Here is a 20,917-nt window from a genome sequence, read left to right as displayed (position 1 = left end):
GTTGTAAGAACATAAGTTTTCAATCAGTATATGCTGAATTGGAGAATTGGACTTTGTTTTCATTATAGAATAATCTGGTTATTTTACTTTATACAACATATGCTTTGGACCAAACATAATTTTTGTTGAAAGAATCTTCCTTATGTGTCAAATATGTCTAGAATTGATGGCACCATAAAATGAATTTCTACTTTATAAATATAATTAGCTATTCTATGTGATAATTGCCTTTGTTGTTTCTGAAATTGCACATTTCGCTCAAACTTGCTAGACCAACATGCAACATAGATTTTTCTTCTCTACACATCTTACTTAGTTTTGCTTAATTGAGCAGCATATCAGTAAAATATGTTTTGTTACATTTTCAACCAATAGCACATCTAATTTGTAGGCTAAAAATTATCAGGCCAGGCACAGTGGTTTGTATCTGTAATCCCAGCATTTTTGGAGGCTGAGGCCAGCCGATCACTTGAGGTCAGCAGTTTGAGACCAGCCTGGCCAACATGGTGAAGCCCTTTCTCTACTAAAAATACAAAGATTAACCAGATGTGGTGATAAGCACCTATAATCTCAGCTACTCAGGAGTTCGAGGCAGGAGAATCGCTTGAACCTGAGAGGTGGAGGTTGCAGTGAGCCAAGGTCATACCACTGCAGAAAAAAAAAATAGTCTGTCATTTTGACTTAATAGTAATCTATTTTATAGTATTGTTATTTTCTGACATTTCAGTTTTATGCTTAGAACACTAAAACTGGATTGAAATAAATTGGGACATCATTGGCAACATCACTGAAATTTTATCTGCTTTTATCATCAGGTACATTTTTTTTGTCTAAATATCTAAGAATAATGTTAATTCCCAGCCTTACCAAATGATAATAAACTGGAGAAAGTACCAGACTAAGATAAGGAAACCTGAGTTGAGCTTTGTCTCTGCTGTGTGATTAGGTTTCCTTAACCTTTCTGAATTTTCTTTTCCTTAGAGGGAGGAAATGAATATATACCCTTTTTGCCTTACAGGATTTTCGGTGACACTGAATGAGATAATGTATATAAGCATATTTTGTGTCTTTTAATATTCTGTGGAAAACATATCAGATTCTATTTCAGTTTTTCTAAAAATGTACCTTAGTTTACAGGTAAATTAATTGATATTCACTGAGTTCTTCAGTATGAATTTTAGATTTTCTGTAGGATTATTTTATATATTTCTTATTTGTAAAGGAAAAACCTTACTTTTTTTAGATGGGTAGTACATGCATATGTACGTGGGTTTACGCGTCCTTTCTTAACGTCCCAGTTCTCTTCCTTAGAGGTAATCTTCCAGAAGTGTTGTATGCAAATGAAAACACAAGTGTAAACGTAATGCCTCCTGTTCTTTTTACACAGTGTTAGAGCATACAACAGTATTGTTCTGTATCTTGCTTTTTTACTTAATGCATGTTAGGTATCAATTTATAATAGTGGATGTACAGTTACTTCAGTTTCATTTATTCATTCAACATGCAAATATTTATTTAATGTCAGGTATCAGGTATCATTTTAGGTTTTGGGATACAGTAGTGAACAAAATAGAATTTTTTTTTTTTTTACCGTTATGGGCCTTTTACTCTAATTGGAGGAGACAGTCAATAAACAAACAAGTAAATACTAAGTATGTCAGGTGGTGGTAAATTCTTTTGAAAAAAAGACAGCAAGACTGGGCGCAATAAGGCAATGAGCGCTGGGAGGTATTTTTATACATAGAGTAGTTAAGGAAGGATTCCTTGGTAAAGTAGCATTTGTGCAGATATCTGGAAGAATTCGGAGAGCAAACGAGACTTCTTGTGGTGAGAATATTTCAGGCACTGGGAAGAGCAGATGGAAGGAGGAACCAAAAGGAAGCCAGTGTGGCTGAAGAGAGAAGAAGTAATAGGAGATTGGGTCTGAGAAGTAATGGGCATTTAGATCACAAAGTCATGCAGACTTGAGTGAGACTTCAGGGCTAACTCATAGAGAGATTAGAAATCATTGAGCATTCTGAGTGAAGGAATGACATTTTTACATGGTTTTCAATATTTTATTGTAAGGACATCTTCAGTGAAAATCCTTATAATACTATTATGTATATATATGGAGTTCATGTGTAAGATACATTTTAGGTTTTGTTCAGGTTATATAGGTTTAGATTTTGCTGTCAAATCATTGAAAAGTTTCTGAACCTGAGAACAATGTCAGTTATATATATTAATTATGACATTAATACTTCAGTTTTGTGGATTAGTAAATGTTTGTTTGCTTCCAGCTTTTCTGTAGCATGCCTTTTACTATGTTGAACTTCAGTGTCTTAATAAACCATTACTATTATTAAATTCGTCTATGAATTTGATACCTAAAGCATATTTACAGGTGTATGTTATATGTATATAAGTTTGATATATAAATTTTGAACTTATAAAACAGATAAGCAGGAAGCGATTATGATTATTTTCATTTTCTAAATGATTCAGGTCAAGATTCCATTTAATAGCCATTTTTCTTTGGCTCATATAAATGAAGTCATTTCTCATCACATTAGCCAATGGATGATGCCAGAAACACACTTTTTCATTAGGCCACAGTATCTTCAGTGACAGGAGAGAAAAGCAATGCATATACTTTCAAAGCGTGTTTTAGCTTATATTTTAACTGTTATCTGTGTTCATATTCAAATGAAGTGGATATATAGGCCAAAATGAAGTAAATAAAAATTAGCTTTTCCATTTGGTTTTGGAAAGTGTGTGTGTGTGTGTGTTGTGTGCGTGTGTGTTTGGAGAGAGAGAGAGAAAGAGAGAGAGAAAGTTCAAATTTGTCTTCTTAATTATGGATTTCTTAATTTCTTAGCATAAACTAACTGGCCAGGGGTGAACTAGAAGGATATAATAAAAGGAGAGAGAAGATAAAGTTAGGTAAGAATTAAATATCTATTATGATTAATGCAAATAGAAAATAATTCCTCAGATTAATTTATTCAGTCACTTGGGATTCAACAGTGCTTAGTGATTACTTACTACAGGAATATTATGTAATGGGGTTTTGTGGGAAAGGTGGGTCAAAGAGATTTAGAAGCTGTTACAGGATTTGATCAGAGAGACGTAGCACAAGTAATTGATTTAGCAATTAATTGAAAGTTGGCTGAATTTTGACTTGTATGTATTTATGCATTAAAAAATATTTTAAGTATGTAGGTGTTTAGCTATACCTATGTGTGTGTGTGTGTGTGTGTGTGTGTGTGTGTGTGTACACACTTTCCAGTAAATGTTTATAGATGAATAGGTATAGAATTTCAAAAGCAGGTTAAAATTGATAACAATTTTTGAAATGGTTTAAATGTTAAAATTGTTTTTATCAAATATTTCCCACTTTATTAATAAGTAAATGTGGCAATGGTATTCTCACAGGGTGACAAAATCTGGAGTAGTTACAGAGATAATGACAAATGAGTGGTTGTGATAGAATTGTTGCTCTAGGGAGAGGCCCAGCTGTAGAGCCAGTCTTCTTGGGTTTGAATCCTTGCCCCACCACTTAAATGCAGGGTGTAAGACAAGTTATGCGACTTTTCTGTCCTCATTTCCCAATGTGTACAATGAAATTACAGTGTTACCTGCTCTTGGGTTTGTTGCGGGAATAATTAAGTTTATACATTTAAAGCATGTAGAATGGTGCTTGTCACTTAGTAAATTAGTAATGTCTAATATCTGATTGATTAAACATTACAGAAGCAATAATAAGTTAATGCGTGTGCTTTTTTGCTGGTCTTTTCCCCCTATTCTTGATATTGTTTTTTCATTAAGCATAAATCCTTTCTTTTAAAAATGCAAACTCTTAATATTTAGATGATCGGTAAGCATGTTTAGGATCTACTGTTCTCTGTACTTGAAATATTGTTGTCCTTTAGCCACAATAGATTGGAAAACATTTTTTAAAAAACTGTCATGTAATTAACTTATGACTTAGGCATTGCCTTTATAATAGCCCTTTTATGATGTTATTAGAGTTGATCAGTTAATTTTTCAAATAACATTTTTAGTGTTATTAGTTTAACTGTTAGATGTCTGCTCTTTTCCTTTATCATACATTATTAATATTTGTGTTTAAATTTTTACATGATGTAATTTTTATAAAAATAGCACATAATCCCATAATGGATCATGGCCTCCAGCTCTGTCTTGTTGCTGCAAAGGACATTATTTCATTATTTTTTATGGCTGAATAGTATTCCATAGTGTATATATACCACATTTCCTTTATCCAGTCAACTACTGGTGGATATTTAGGTTAACTCCATGACTATTGTGAACACTACTACAATAAACATATGAGTACAGGTATCTTTTTGATAAGATGATTTTTTTTTTCTTTTGGTTAGTTACCCAGTAGTGGGATTACTGGGTAAAATAGTGGTAGTTCTATTTTTAGTTCTTTGAAAAATCTCCCTATTGTTTTTCATGGAAGATTAATTTACATTCCCACCAACAGTGTATAACATTTTCTTTTCACGACATCCACACTAACATCTGTTGTTTTTGACATTTTCAAAATAGCCATTCTGACTAGTGTAAAATGATATCTCATTGTGGTTTTCATATGCATTTCTCTGATGATTAATGATGTTGAGCTTTTCTTCATACGTTTCCTAGCCATGTGTATGTCTTCTTTTGAGAAATATGTGTTCATGTCCTTTGCCTACTTTTTAATGGGGTTGTTCGTTTTTTTTTTTTTTTTTTCTTGTTGTGTTGTTTCATTTCCCTATAGATTCTGGATATTAGTACTCTCTCAGAGTCACAACTTGCAAATATTTTCTCCCATTCTGTAGATTGCATGTTTGCTCTGTTGATTATTTATTTTGATGGGTAAAACCTTTTTAGTTTAACTGAGTCCCATTTATCTATGTTGGTTTTTGTTGCATTGGCTTTCGGGGTTGTTGTAAATTCTTGGTTTAGGCCAATGTCTGGAAGAGTGTTTCTTAGGTTTTCTTCTGGAATTTTTATAGTCTCAGGTTTACGTTTAAGTCTTTTATCCATATTAAGTTGACTTTTGTATGTGGTGAGTGATAGTGGTCTAGTTTTATTCTTTTGCATATGGCCAGCAAATTTTCCCAGCACCATTTATTGAATAGGAGAGCCTTTCCTTATTGTGTTTATTTTTGTCAGTTTTGTCAAAGGTCAGTTGGTTGTAGGTATATGGATTTATTTTTGGGATCTCTATTCTGCTGCATTGATCTGTGTCTGTATTTGTACAAGTAGCATGCAGTTTTAGTTATGATATGATTTGACTGTGTCCCCACCCAAATCTCATCTTGAATTGTAGCTCATTTCCATATGTTGTGTCAGGTACCCAGTTGGAGATAATTGAAAAACTTGGGCAGTTTCCTCCATACTGTTCTTGTGGTAGTGAGTAAGTCTCACAGGATCTGATGGGTTTTATAAGGGATTTCCTCTTTTCCTTGGCTCTCATTCTCTCATCTGCTGTCATGTAAAAAGTTTCTTTCACCTTCTGACTTCTGTCATGATTGTGAGGCCTCCTCAGCCATGTGGAACTGTGAGTAGAGCCTCTTTTTCTTTAAATTACCCATTCTTGGGTATTTCTTTATCAGCAATGTGAAAATGAACTAATACAAGCTATTGTAGTCTTGTAATCTAAAGTCAGGTAATGTGATGCCTCCAGATTTGTTCTTTTTACTTAGGATTAAACCACAAATTTCTTTAAATGACCTACTTAAAGGGTTTACTTTATCTTGTCCCTACCATTGACTTTTTTTTTTCTTTTTACTTGAGACAAATTTTTCACTCTGTCACCCAGGCTGGAGTGCAGTGACATGATCTTGGCTCACTGCAACCTCTGTCTCCCAGGTTCAAGAGATTCTCATGCCTCAGTCTCCGGAGTAGCTGGGATTACAGGCGCCTACCACCACATCTGGCTAATTTTTTTATTTTTAGTAGAGATGGAGTTTCACCATGTTTGCCAGGCTGGTTTCCAACTACTGAACTCAGGTGATCCACCTGCCTTGACCTCCCAAAGTGCTAAATTGATTACAGGCGTGAGCCACTGCACCTTGCCTTATGGACTCCAACTGATCTGAATGGTTATAACTACAGACATGACACTCTGAAAGAAGAGCAAAACAAGAAAGGAAGATACAGGGATTGAAGTCCTGGGAGAAAAATTTTTGGGAGTTTTACCTGGGCTGGTTGTATCAGCTCAGTTATGAACAAGTATAGTTGGAGTAAGTAGCTATCAAGTGTGGTCTGAAATCTTACAAGTGAAGAAATTCTGACTGGTAAGTTCCAAGTTACAAATGGTAGATTGAGTTGTTGAAGTTGAGCATAGATCAGTATTTTTGGAGATGAAGCCATCCAAGGAGCTTTGCGGCCTTGGATCTAAGAATCATTTACAATAATTTTGGGGGTTGAGCTGGAAACAAAATAATCTTAGGCTACTTGCCAAATACCTGAGTAAATGAAAGAGAGTGTCTGAGAGGTAGATGAGAGTATTGAGAATGTAAATGTCCACAAATGATTTCATTTATGCTATTATTATAACTGCTACATCTCTTATAATTATTTACTATATGAACTTTTACTGCTTAACACAGTACCTGGTGAAGAGTAGGTGTTCAATAAATTTTTCTTGAATGTGCTTGATGTTGCAAAATGAAACCATCAGCATCTAGGTTGTAGTTTTTAGTTAAATATGTAATACTCTCTCTACATATTCCTTGTGTATAAATAGCAAACAAAACAAAACACTCAGCTAATGTATTGGGTTAAATTATCTAGAATCTGTGTTACAAAGTAATAAACTCATAATTATGACAGAAAGGAAAGGATACAGAGTGATAGTCTCGACTAACATGGCCATCATTTATACATAGGCAAAGTAGAAATTTGGCATGCCTTTTTATTTAAGCAGGGCCAGAATGAACTATGTCCTCTAAAATATCTTAGCCACAGCCATTATTTTAGAAAGCCTATTGGGATGAGAGGAAAAAGAAGATGGCACAGGAGGAGCAACTCAGGATTGCAGCTCTCAGTGAAGATGCAGAGGGTGAGTGAAAGCTGCATTTCCAGATGGATCTTTGTTGTCCACAGAATGGGGAAATTTCCAGATGTAGGAGAGACTCGGGATGACAGCGCAGCTGCTTCGGCTGGCGCGGCCATTTCGGCCAGCGCTGCAGTGCAGTGGCACTCCACACAAAATGCACTGGTCTGGGTGCCCTGTTAAACTGGCAATCTGAGATTTGGGAGGGCATATTAGCATATCCATCTGATTAAACGGGATTTGGACAGTGAGCCAGACCAGGAGATTCCCAGGAAGCGATGTTTGAGCCGGTGCAGTGGGTCGCTGCATGGGAAATCACACAGATCCCAATGCCCTATCAGCAGGCGACTGAAACACCTGGGAGAGAGTCAACCGTTCAACTTAAAAAAAAAAAAAAAAAAGGGCTCTGAGGCAGGGAGCCAGGTGATCAGGCTTGGCAGGACTCACCCCCACAGGGACAAACAAAACGGTGATTCGAAATGCTCACAGTTGAGAGTTTCACTGCGGGTACAGCTGAACCCAGGATGGAGAAGCTCAGTGGGGGAGGGGCATCCGCCATTACCGAGGCATTCTACCCCTACTGAGGTACACTCCCATTGCTGAAGCAGCCTGCCGTTGCCGAGGCAACCCGCAACAACAGAGAGACTCCGCCAACAGGGTGGAGCCCACGGCAGCAGGGAGGAGCCCACGGCAACAAGGCGGAGCCCACAGCAACAGGGCAGAGCCCACGGCAGCAGGACGGACCCCACGGCAGCAGGGCAGAGCCTTGGCAGTCAAATAGTGACTAGACTGCCTCCTAGCTGGACAGGACAGTGCAAGAGATACTCATAAAGAAAGCCCTAACTCCCTGAGACAGAGCATCTGAGGAAAAAAAGGGGTTTTATGAGTTCTGCTGCAGCAGACTTAAACATACCTGCCTAACAGCCCTGAATGATCAATGGAGCTCACAGCTCAGCACTTGAGCTCCTATAAAGTACTGACCGCCTCCTCAAACAGCTCCCTGACCCCTGTATATCCAAAGAGTCACCTCAAAAAGGATGGATCAGACTGACATTTGGCAGGCATCATTCTGGGACAAATATAGCAGAAGAAGAAACTGGTAGCATCCCTCACTGTTCCGCAGCTGCTACAGGTGTACCCCAGAGAAGCAGGGCCTGAAGTGGACCTCAGCAGTCATACAGCAGAGGGGCAAGACTATTAGAAGGAAAACTAAGTAACAGAAATACTTCATCATCAACAATCTGGGCATGCACTCAGAGACCCAATCAAAAAGTCAGCAACTACTCAGACGACAGGTGGACAAACCAACAAAGATGGAAAGAAACCAGCACAAAAAGGAGGAAAACACCCGAAACCAAAACACCTTGCCTCCTACAAAGGACCAAAACTCCTCAGCAGCACGGGAACAAAGCTGGAGGGAAAATGAGTGTGACAAAATGACGGAATCAGGCTTCAGAAGGTGGGTAATGAGAAACTTCTGTGAGCTAAAAGACCATGTTCCAAATCAATGCAAAGAAATAAGAACGTTGGAAAAAGATTCGAGGAAATGATAACAAGAATGGACAACTTAGAGAGGAATATGAATGAATTGAAGGAGCTGAAAAACACAACACGAGAACTTCGCGAAGCATGCACAAGTTTCAACAGCCAAATTGACCAAGCAGAAGAAAGAATAGCAGAAGTCAAAGATCAACTCAGTGAAATAAAATGAGAAACCAAGATTAGAGAAAAAAACGCAAAAAGGAATGAACAAAGTCTCCAAGAAATGTGGGACTATGTGAAGAGACCTAACCTACGTTTGATAGGTATACCAGAATGTGACAAAGAGAACGAATCCAAGCTGGAAAATACTCTTGAGGATATTATCCAGGAAAATTTCTCCCACCTAGCAAGGCAGGCCAACACTCAAATGCAGGAAATACAGAGAACACCACAAAGATATTCCGCAAGAAGAGCAACCCCAAGGAACATAATCATCAGATTCACCAGGGTTGAAATGAAGGAGAAAATACTAAGGGCAGCCAGAGAGAAAGGTCGGGTTACTCACAAACGGAAGCCCATCAGACTCACAGCAGATCTCTTGGCAGAAACTACAAGCCAGAAGAGAGTGGGGGCCAATATTCAACATACTTAAAGAAAAGAACTTTCAACCCAGAATTTCATATCTGGCCAAACTGAGCTTCATAAGTGAAGAAAAAATAAAATCCTTGACAAACAAGCAAGGACTCAGAGATTTTGTCACCACCAGGCCTGCTTTACAAGAGCTCCTGAAAGAGGCACTACACATAGAAAGGAACAACCAGTACCAGCCATTCCAAAAACATACCAAATGCTAAAGAGCGTCAACAAAATGAAGACTCTGCATCAACTAACAGGCAAAACAGCCAGCTAGCATCAAAATGGCAGTAGCAAATCCACACATAACAATATTAACCCTAAACGTAAAAGGGCTAAATGCACCAATCAAAAGATACAGACTGGCAAATTGGATAAAAAACCAAAACCCATCGGTGTGCTGTATCCAAAAAATGCATTTCACATGCAAGGACACACAAAGGCTCAAAATAAAGGGATGGAGAAAGATTTACCAAGCAAATGGAGAGCAAAAAAAAGCAGGAGTTGCAATTCTCATCTCTGATAAAATAGACTTTAAAGAAACAAAGATCAAAAGAGACAAAGAAGGTCATTACATAATGGTAAAAGGATCGATACAACAAGAAGAGCTAACAATCCTAAATATATATGGACCCAAAACAGGATCACCCAGAAATATAAGGCAAGTTCTTAACGACTTACAAAGAGACTTAGACACCCACACAATAATAGTGGGAGACTTTAACACTCCACTGTCAATATTAGACAGATCAACCAGACAGAAAATCAACAAGGATATCCAGGGCTTGAACTCAGACCTGGAGCAAGCAAACCTGATAGACATTTACAGAACTCTCCACCCCAAATCCATAGAATATACATTCTTCTTAGCACCACATCACACCTACTCTAAAATTGACCACATAATTGGAAGTAAATCACTCCTCAGCAAATGCAAAAGAATGGAAATCATAACAAACAGTCTCTCAGACCACAGTGCAATCAAGTTAGAACTCAGAATTCAGAAACTAACTCAGACCCACACAGCTTCATGGAAACTGAACAAGTGGCTCTTGAATGTTGACTGGGTAAACAATGAAATGAAGGCAGAAATAAAGAAGTTCTTCGAAACCAATGAGAACGAAGATACAACATACCAGAATCACTGGGACACATTTAAAGCAGTCTCTAGAGGAAAGTATATAGCAATAAGTGCCCATATGAGAAGACTAGAGAGATCCAAAATTGACACCCTATCATCAAAATTGACACCCTATCATCAAAATTGAAAGAGCTAGAGAAGCAAGATCAAAAAATCTCAAAACATAGCAGAAGAAAAGAAATAACTAAGATCAGAGAACTGAAGGAGATAGAGACACGAAAAAAACCTTCAAAAAGATCAATAAATCCAAGAGCTGTTTTTTTGAAAAGATCAACAAAATAGACAGACCACTAGCCAGACTGATAAAAAAGAAAAGAGAGAACAACCAAATAGATGCAATAAAAAACGCTAAAGGGGAAATCACCACAGATTCCACAGAAATTCAAACCATCATCAGAGAATATTACAAACAACTCTATGCACATAAACTAGTAAACCTGGAAGAAATGGATAAATTCCTGGATATCTGTGTCCTCCCAAGCCTAAACGAGGGGGAAGCCGAAAGGATGAATAGACCAATAACAAGGTCTGAAATCGAGGCAGCAATTAAGAGCCTACCACACACAAAAAACCCAGGTCCAGTTGGGTTCACAGCGAATTCTACCAGACACACAAAGAGGAGCTGGTACCGTTCCTTCTGAAACTATTGCAAATAATCCAGAAAGAGGGAATCCTTTCCAAAGCATTTTATGAGACCAACATCATCCTGATACCAAAACCCGGCAGAGACTCAACAAGAAAAGAAAACTTCAGGCCAATATCCATGATGAACATAGATCCAAAAATTTTCAATAAAGTACTGGCAAGCCTGTTGTAACAGCACATCAAAAAGCTTTTTCATCATGATCAAGTAGGATTCATCCCAGGGATGCAGGCTGGTTCAACATGCACAAGTCTATCAACGTAATTCACCACATAAACAGAACCAAAAACAAAAACCACATGATATCTCAATTGACGCAGAGAAGGCATTCGACAAAATTCAACAGCCCTTTATGCTAAAAACCCTCAATAAACTCGGTATCGATGGAACGTGTCTCAAAGTAATAAAAGGTTTTTACGACAAACAAACAGCCAATATCATACTGAATGGGCAAAAACTGGAAGCATTCCCTTTGAAATCCGGCACTAGACAAGGATGCCCTCTTTCACCACTTTTATTCAATATAGTACTGGAAGTTCTAGCCAGAGAAATCAGGCAAGAAAAAGAAATAAAGGGTATTCAAACAGGAAAGGTGGAAGCCAAATTGTCTCTATTTGCAGATGACATGATAGTATACCTAGAAGACCCCATCGCCTCAGCCCAAAAACTCCTGAAACTGATAAGCAACTTCAGCAAAGTCTCAGGATATAAAAGCAATATGCAAAAATCACAAGCATTCCTATACACCAATAATAGACTTAAAGACAGCCAAATCAAGAACGAACTGCCATTCACAACTGCTACAAAAACAATAAAATACCTAGGAATACAACTCACATGGAACGTAAGGGACCTCTTCAAGGAAAACTACAAACCAATGCTCAACAAAATAAGAGAGGACACAAACAGATGGAGAAACATTCCATGTTCATGGTTAGGAAGAATCAATATCATGAAAATGGCTATACTGCCCAAAGTAATTTATAGAATCAACCCTATCCCCATCAAGCTGCCATTGACTTTCTTCACAGAACTGGAAAAAAGCACCATGAACTTCATATGGAACCAAAAGAGAGCCCGCATAGCCAGGTCAATTCTAAGCAAAAAGAACACAGCAGAAGGTATCACACTATCGGACTTCAAACTATACTGCAAGGCTACAGTAATCAAAACAGCATGGTACTGGTACCAAAACAGAGATATAGACCAATGGAACAAAACAGAGGCATCGGAGACAACACAACATATCTACAACCATACAATCTTTTATAAACCTGACAAAAACAAGCAATGGGGAAAGGATTCCCTTTTTAATAAATGGTGTTGGGAAAACTGGCTAGCCATGTGCAGAAAGCAGAAACTGGACCCCCTCCTGACACCTTGTACTAAAATTAACTCCAGATGGATTAAAGACTTAAACATAAGACCTGGCACCATAAAAACCCTAGAAGAAAATCTAGGCAAAACCATCCAGGACATAGGAGTAGGCAAGGACTTCATGACCAAAACACCAAAAGCATTGGCAACAAAAGCCAAAATAGACAAATGGGACCTAATCAAACTCCACAGCTTCTACACAGCAAAAGAAACAGTCACTAGAGTGAATCGGCAACCAACAGAATGGGAAAAAATTTTTGCAGTTTACCCATCTGACAAAGGGCTGATATCCAGAATTTACAAAGAACTCAAACAGATTTACAAGAAAAAAACAAACAAACGCATGCAAAAATGGGCAAAGGATATGAACAGACGCTTTACAAAAGAAGACATACATGAGGCCAACAAACGTATGAAAAAATGCTCATCATCACTGGTCATTAGAGAGATGCAAATCAAAACCACATTGAGATACCATCTCACGCCAGTTAGAATGGCGATCATTAAAAAATCTGGAGAGAATAGATGCTGGAGAGGATGTGGAGAAATAGGAATACTTTTACACTGTTGGTGGGAGTGTAAATTAGTTCAACCATTGTGGAAGACAGTGTGGTGAGTCGTCAAGGACCTAGAAATAGAAATTTCATTTGACCCAGCAATCCTATTACTGGGTATATATCCAAAGGACTATAAATCGTTCTACTATAAGGACACATGCACACGAATGTTCATCGCAGCACTGTTTGCAATAGCCAAGACCTGGAACCAACCCAAATGCCCATCGATGATAGACTGGACTGGGAAAATGTGGCACATATACACCATGGAATATTATGCAGCAATCAAAATTGATGAGTTCATGTTCTTTGTAGGGACATGGATGAATCTGGAGAACATCATTCTCAGCAAACTGACACAAGAATAGAAAATGAAACATTGCGTATTCTCACTCATACTCGGGTGATGAAAAATGAGAACACATGAACACAGGGAAGGGGGTACTGCACACTGGGGTCTATTGGGAGAATAGGGGAAGGACAGTGGTGGGGGAGCTTGGGAGGGTAGCCGGGGGAGAAATGCCAACTGTGGGTGAAGGGGAGGAAGGCAGCAAAACACACTGCCATGTGTGTACCTATGCAACTATCTTGCATGTTCTGCACATGTACCCCAAAACCTAAAATGCAATTAAAAAAAAAAAGAAAGCCCATTGGGTGATATCTACTAAAGAAGGACATGTGCACACCCTGTGATTCACTATAGCCACTTCTGGGTGTATACCCAACAGAAATACATACATATATTCTCAAAAAGACATGTATAAGAATATTCACAGGAGCACCGTTTATAATGACCTCAACTAGAAACTCCAAATGTCAACCAACAGTAGAATACATAAATTCTGGGATCCTTACACAGTGAAATACTTTGCAGTAATGAAAATGAACAGATTATAGCTATATACAGCAGTATGGCTGAATCCTACACAAGTAATGTTAAGTAAGAAGACACCAGACTACATATTCTGTGATTTCATTTATATGGAATTCAGAAGAGGTAAAAGCAATCAATGACATTTAAAGTTAGAATAGTGGTTCTTCTTGGTGGGGTGGGTATAGTGACTGAAAGAGTACACACAGGAACGTTGTAAATAGTGACTTGTTTCTTGATCTGTGTTCTGGTTACAGGGACTTCTTCAATCTACAGAAATTTATAACCGCTCACTTTTGATTTGTAAACTTCGCTATATTCATCTTGCATTTCAATGAAAAATTTTAGAAAAAAATTGTTCTAACTTAGCATAGGACCAAAATGAAAGGTTGCTTAACTTCTCTCTCTGTCTCTCTCTCTCTGTGTGTGTGTGTGTGTGTGTGTGTTTGTGTATGTGCGTGTATTTGTGTATGTGTGTTAGTTTGTATACGTGTGTTGAGCTTTCTGTTGCTATCTTTTCAGAATTACCTGGGAGAGGGAAGGAGCTTTTTAAACTGTATTTAAGTATTATGCCATACTTAACTTTTTTCTGTTACCATTATTATATTTCTCACTAACCATTATTATTATATTTTTTCTATGGACCATGTACCTCCTCTTCTTTCTGTTTTACTGAGAAACTATAGTTCGCTATTATTTTTTATTACCAAGTGTTGTATTTTTCAGATCTCTTGTGGTTGAAAAATGAGGACTATTGGGCAAAGGATTTTTGTCTTAAAGATCCTTATTAAATTCTGAATGCCTCTTGGAGAAATAGCATGTTAAGCGTCATCAGACATTAATAATGTAACTCAAATCAGGGGCTTGGGGATTTCAGAAGAGGTGGAAGCAGCCTGGAACTAGATTGCACAAGCATGTGAAATTATACTTTGAATAATAGTCTTGATTCTGATAGGCAGGCTAGTGAGGGGCATAGTGTTGGAAGGGAAGGTGAAAAGTTGCTGAAGATGGATTTAGCCCATTTCATAAATTTGTGTAAGCCTAGCTCTTTCCTTTTCAAAAGTAATTTAGGTTAAGATAGATATATAGCAAAAAGTAATTTAGAATACAGGAGAAGGCTAAGGAAAAGGTCTTGAAATTTAGAATACAGGAGAAGGCTAAGGAAAAGGTCTTGAAATTTTGGAAAGAAGAACTCATTTCTTTTCTGTAGTATAGCCACGAATGGTGTGGCTGTAGGTAGAAGTAGAGGGGTTAGCAAGGAAAAGGAGGATATGGGTTAGGCATGTAACTTGGAAGGAGTTGAAGTAAGATATGGATTATGAAAGACTCCTGGTTTCAGAAGTCAGTGAACAAAGGACTAAGAAGGTCAGGTAGAGATGGAATCCAGTTGGTAAGAAAAAGCTTTAGTTGTCTTTTGAGAGATTTAGTTAACCAAAGAGTTTCCCTAATCTTTACAGAATCATTACACAATCATTAGAAATGGCTACTTTTGGCCAGGCATGGTGGCTCATGCCTGTAATCCCAGCACTTTGGCAGGCCAAGATGGTTGGATCACCTGAGGGTAAGGAGTTTGAGACCAGCCTGGCCAACATGGCGAAACCCCATTTCCACTAACAGTATAAAAATTAGTATGGTGGTGAGCACCTATAATCCCAGGTACTCAGGAGGCTGAGGCAGGTGAATTGCTTGAACCTGGGAGGCAGAGGTTGCAGTGAGCCAAGATCTCCCCATTGTACTATGCAGCCTGGGTGACAAGAGTGATACTCCATCTCAAAACAAAAACAATGACAACAAAATAGCTACTTTTTGAAACTCTGGTAGTTAAATGGCTCTTATTTTTCTGTTTGTTTATAATAAGGCACAGTTTTTATGGAGCCTGAACATTGTTCTTATTTTACAAAAGACTTTTGGTTTTTTTGGCTTGGGAATAAATTAGTCAGTCTTAATGAAAATTTAATTTTGGTAGGAACTCTTTTCTTTCCCCCTGTTTTTTGTTGCTAAGGCCATTAAGGAACAATGTAGAAAGAGGGAAAAGGAGATATATGTCAGAAGAAAGGTAGCAAGAGCACCAGGTGAGGGAAGGAAGAAGATCACTAAAGAAAGGTGAGGAAGATGAAAGGTAAAGAACAAGAAAGAAAGAGAATACAGAAATGAGAGGCAGGTAAAAGGACCAACAAAAAGGGAGTAGGAAAAAGGAGATGGAGAAGAGGGTCTGAGAAAAGAAAAGCTTTTCATTCCCTGTTCTCTCACTTTTCCTCCACTCCCCTGCTTGACTCAGGGTACTATGATATGACCAACTTCCCTCTTCTCTCCTGCTTTACTCTCTAGGTTTCCATTTTTATTGACTACTGACTTGAGAACTTTTTCTCTGTTTCTTTTTTAAACTGGAAGTGTACAAGGTAAGAATTTATAGACAAAAGGCTTTGATTATATTTGCATTCTCAAAGGTATTTGGAATTTAAAATAAAAATATTTGTTTAACTAATCTTACTTAAAGGTATCAAAAACTCTTCCTTTATAGTTTAATAAACTCTAATATGTGGATACAATTTGTGGTTCAGATACTTAGGAAAATTCATTATCATACTTGTTTCAAGTTTTTTTTTTTTTTTTGAGATGGAGTCTTGCTCTGTCACCCAGGCTGGAGTGTAGTGGTGTGATCTTGGCTCACTGCAACCTCCACCTCCTCGGTTCAAGCGATTTTCCTGTCTCAGCCTCCTGAGTAGCTAGGATTACAGCTGCACGCCACCACGCCTGGCTAATTTTTGTATTTTTAGTAGAGATAGGGTTTCACCATGTTGGCCAGGCTGGTCTTGAATGTCTGACCTTGTGATCTGCCCGCCTTGGCCTCCCCAAGTGCTTGGATTACAGGCATGGCCACCTTGCCTTGCCCTGATTCAAGTTTTAAGTCAAGAACCTAGTACAAAATTTTAAGAAAATTGGTTTATATGTACTTCTTTGATTCGTTCCAAATTGTTGATTCCCAAAAGCTTTTATTGGGAGGTGTTTAGTAAGATAAAATGAAATGGGAAATTTAGATGTTTACCTTAAAGATTTAGGCACCCTCCAACCCCCGCCAAATGGAAATCTGAAATGTAGTTAAGTGTAGCATTGGATGGGTTGGGGCCTGGATGAGTATAGACTTGCATTACATATACAGTTACTTCAATTTGCTTTTAATTATGTTGTGGGTATTTAGATATCGCTTATATTAGCAGTATTATATAATTATTACAGATAGCTGTACTTTTTGATATAGTGAACCTTTTCCAATTTTATTACTTATAAAATATTCATAGTTTTTGCTGTTTATTACACCCCAGTGTAGGTGTGTTATTAGAAAAGAACATGGCCAGATAACTCTATCATATTCACTCATGATTGGATGGCAGAAGATGAAATTCAAATCATGAAAACACTTACTGAGATTCATTTTTGTCCTCCCTTTGTGTATAATAGAATTATATAGACTTTTTGGGTAACTGCCATCAATTTCATATTATATTTGATCATGTTTTCAAGGATTTAATTCCTATATTAAATCAAATACAAATTAGTTGAACATAGGATTCTGTATTTAGATCTGTTAGCATTTTCTAGTATGATATGGCATTCTGTATCATATTCCATTTGTATAATTGTCTTTGTGTATTAAACATGTATTTAGTCACAAAGTTTTGTTGCCAGTCTTTATAAAATAACAATGAAAATCCATGAGGCTTCCTTTTATTCCAAAGAAATATGATACAAAGATGATTTGTAGACATGTTGATTTTGACTTTTTGCTGGCTATTTAACCAACAGAAATTAATACTTATGTGTTTTATAACATTTAATAATAGCATACAATTTAGAGGCCTCATTTTAACTTAGTGGTTGCTCATTATAATTTGTAACTTGTGCTGAGGAATTGAATCATAATTGTTTCTATTTTTAAAGATAAGTCATGCTTTTAAGATAATGGAGTAATTAGTGCAAATACTCAAAATAATTTGGTATATGGGGAGTAAAATAAGCATCAACTAGTCACAGTAGACCAATGAAATGCTGGTACTTTGTTCTCCATAGGAATATGAAAGCCTAATTCAATTTTTTTTCAGATAAGTCATTTTAAGTAGACCTAATTTAATTTTTGTCTGCTATTTCTTATTGTGTTCCTGTGTGATATTTGGGGATGTTGCCTCTTTCTCATTTCCCAAGTCAGAGACAGCTTTGACTTCTTGCTGAGTAGGTGTATGATGTGATTTGGGATTAGGATACTAAAAACTAAAGAGCACAAAGGAAACTTCTGTGTCCTTCTAATTTTTCTTTGAGTCAAACAAATGATTAACAGAAAAGTATGAAAAATCTGATGCTTTAAGCTTCAGCTTTATTACTTCTAAAAGAGGCAGCTCAGTAGAATGACCATGTCTAGGGGTCCGATGATGCCAAAGAGTGTGATATCACCATCTCTTGGTAATCAGGGTTTTGTTTTAAATTGTTCAGCAGTAAGACTGTTAAAGCTCCTGGAATAAGTAAACCTCACATTGCAGGGCTTTTTGTAAAATATTTACATGCTTGTGTTCATTTATTCTTTTATTCATTTCCTGTCGTGTTCCCCAGAGTATTTGAGGCAGCTAATGGCAGCAACATTCAGGAATATATAAATATAAAATAAAATGAGAACCAGGAATAATATAAGTTGTAACAGGATATCAAGACTATAGTTCATAGGATGTATGTAGAGTTACTAACCTAGAGCTATTATTTTTGTCTCTAAGCTTTCCAAAGGCCAAAATGAAAAGGGAGATGAAGTCATATAACACTCTTAAATAAAAGAAAACATGTCACATTGCAGGGGAAGCAAAGCTTTTCATTGTATTTAGCCCTAATAGAATTTCTTATTGGAGGTTTTGACTATGACTTTTGTAGTGGCAGTGCCCTTGACAGGATCACTAAAGCTAATGCAAGGAGATTCATAAGGACATCTCTTGCAGAATCTAGAATCCATCAGTGAACGTGGAGGCCATGACATCAAAATCAGTTCTATGTGGGCCTAAGAATGCAGGTGTCTCTAAATTGATTTTATCCAAGAATATAATGTAGATTTAGAATAATGGGGGTAGATTGGGTGTGTTTTTAACAATTCTTTCATAGTGTCACTTTTCTTAGCTAAATTTTATATATGCAATGGATAATGTATTCTATGGGGAGTCCTCAGTTGTATTCTGAGGGGAGTTAGTTCTCTACTGCCTGTATTCTATACTTGTTTGAGGATGGATCTGTAAAATTAGTAGGATTAATTAGTTAATTCATTAGCTCAGTTTAAAAATTTTTGAAGCTGTATTTTTAAACAATTATTAGATAATTTCTATGTTAAAAATGTTTATATTTATGAAATTATAACTCCCACAAATTATTCAAATTGTTTCCCTTGTTAGGATTTAAAAATATTACTGATGATTGAAGGGCAATTTTCATTGTTAAACTTCAACTTTTGCTTGTAATTTTCATGTTACATTTTACTCATTGATAACTTTCTATGTCTACTCCTGTTTTTTTTTTTTTTTTAAATCAGAATTGGATCTAATAATTCTACTTGGTTATTCTTGATTTCACTTTGTAGATTTTTTTTTGATGGCTTTATCGATGATCAACACTTCTATAGCTTTTAGAGCTGAGTAAAGAGTGTGGAAAATTTAGCTATTGTATGAAACATGTTCTGCTTTGGAGGGAGAGTTTTTCTAAATAAACTTATTTAGTATTAAAATGGAAAATTTTTAAATTTCCAAAAGATCCTTTGAGAAATAGTTAATTTGATTCATTGACATTTGTCAATAAAGCCTCACATCTTAAGTTAAAATTATGTCATTTAACAAAAATTACGAAAAGAAAAGAACTAATCCTTAATTACTGTTTACTTTGTGGTAAACAGTATGCTAGATATATAACATACTTCGTTTACTACTGGCAAACAGTCCTGCAAAGGAGTTATTCCAACCTTTCAGACAGGAACAGTGAAGCCTGAAGAGATTAAGGAACTTTATCAGAATCAGTGTGGCAGATTCAAACACAAAAAAACCTTCCTGACAATGAAGTTTCTATTTTATACAATGAGTGTTGCATGGTTACTAAGGCAACAGATGTGTAGTCGAAGGGACTTTAGTTCAGATCCCTTGTGCTATTAATGTATGACCATAGGCAAAAATCACATAACCTCTCTTAGTTGTTAGAAGTGGCAAATCATAGAAACCTCATAAAATTGTCTTGAAAGTTAAATGAAGTGATATTTGGAAAAATATTTATTTTAATACAGTGCCTGGTATATAGCTAAGTTCAATAAATGGTAGCTGTAAAGAAAGAAAATGTTTTCTTCATGTCTCCTAAAGATAGTTTTTCAGTATTTTTATTTTGGAGACTGCATTCCCCTTAAGTATTATAATTATTTTAAGTTATGTAATACCTAAAGGTAAGAAATTACCAGCAGGTGGAGCTCAGTGTCAGAAAAAACAAATTCTGAAATTGAGGTATTTTATCATCTTAGTTTTAAAAATAAAATTAAGTAAATGCATATAGTTTTAAAATTTTTATTTGAAGCCCTTCTTTTTAAATCCTACCTACTAATACTTATCACCTTGCAACATAGTTTTTGAATATGTAGAAAAAATGCTTTTGTTATAATTATTTTACATTATTTTCTGTATCTGGTGCCATACATAAGTTGTGATGGTTCATTTGCATGAATAAGACATTTTTAATGTGAACTTAATTTATAAAGATTGTCTTCCAATTTGATCACTTTATACAATGAAATAATTAGACTGATAAACTTAAATTTAACATGTCAAAATCCTCAAATCTGCCATTCACACAATCTTCTACTTCTTAGTAAAGGGTGTCTTCAGTCAATTGCTTAAGTCGGAATCTTGGGTATCGCCCTTTTTTTCACTTTTTTCTACATCCTATTAGCAAGTTGTCTTGGTATTATTTCCAAAATACATCCCAAATCTGACCTCTTGATAACATACCCATTGTGATCATCCTAGTTAATACTCCATAAATTAAGGTCTGAACTACTTCAGCCAGTTTACCTGTTCGTTCTCTTGCCCTTTGTACGTTTTATTTTCTGTATAATAATTAGAGTTATCTTAATGTGTAAATGTGATTTTACATTTCT

At 36.5% G+C, this 20,917-nt stretch overlaps 1 protein-coding gene across 12 annotated transcripts in view; it reads left to right on the top strand.

Moving 5' to 3' along the window:
- Positions 1–20,917, top strand: part of FER (FER tyrosine kinase) — a 530,899-nt gene that overhangs the window by 181,267 nt on the left and 328,715 nt on the right. The window contains exons 12-13 of one of the 12 annotated variants that reach the window (XR_013532180.1): positions 728–815; positions 2,861–2,925. The exons of the other annotated variants lie outside the window; for them this stretch is intronic. The gene's annotated coding sequence lies outside the window, so the exon portion shown is untranslated. The remainder of the gene's footprint in view (positions 1–727; positions 816–2,860; positions 2,926–20,917) is intronic. 12 annotated transcript variants of the gene reach the window in all.

The sequence above is a fragment of the Callithrix jacchus genome, chromosome 2 (genome assembly GCF_049354715.1).
Source record: "Callithrix jacchus isolate 240 chromosome 2, calJac240_pri, whole genome shotgun sequence".
Classification (NCBI taxonomy): Eukaryota; Metazoa; Chordata; class Mammalia; order Primates; family Cebidae; genus Callithrix; species Callithrix jacchus.
This window is presented reverse-complemented; position numbering and strand designations above follow the sequence as displayed.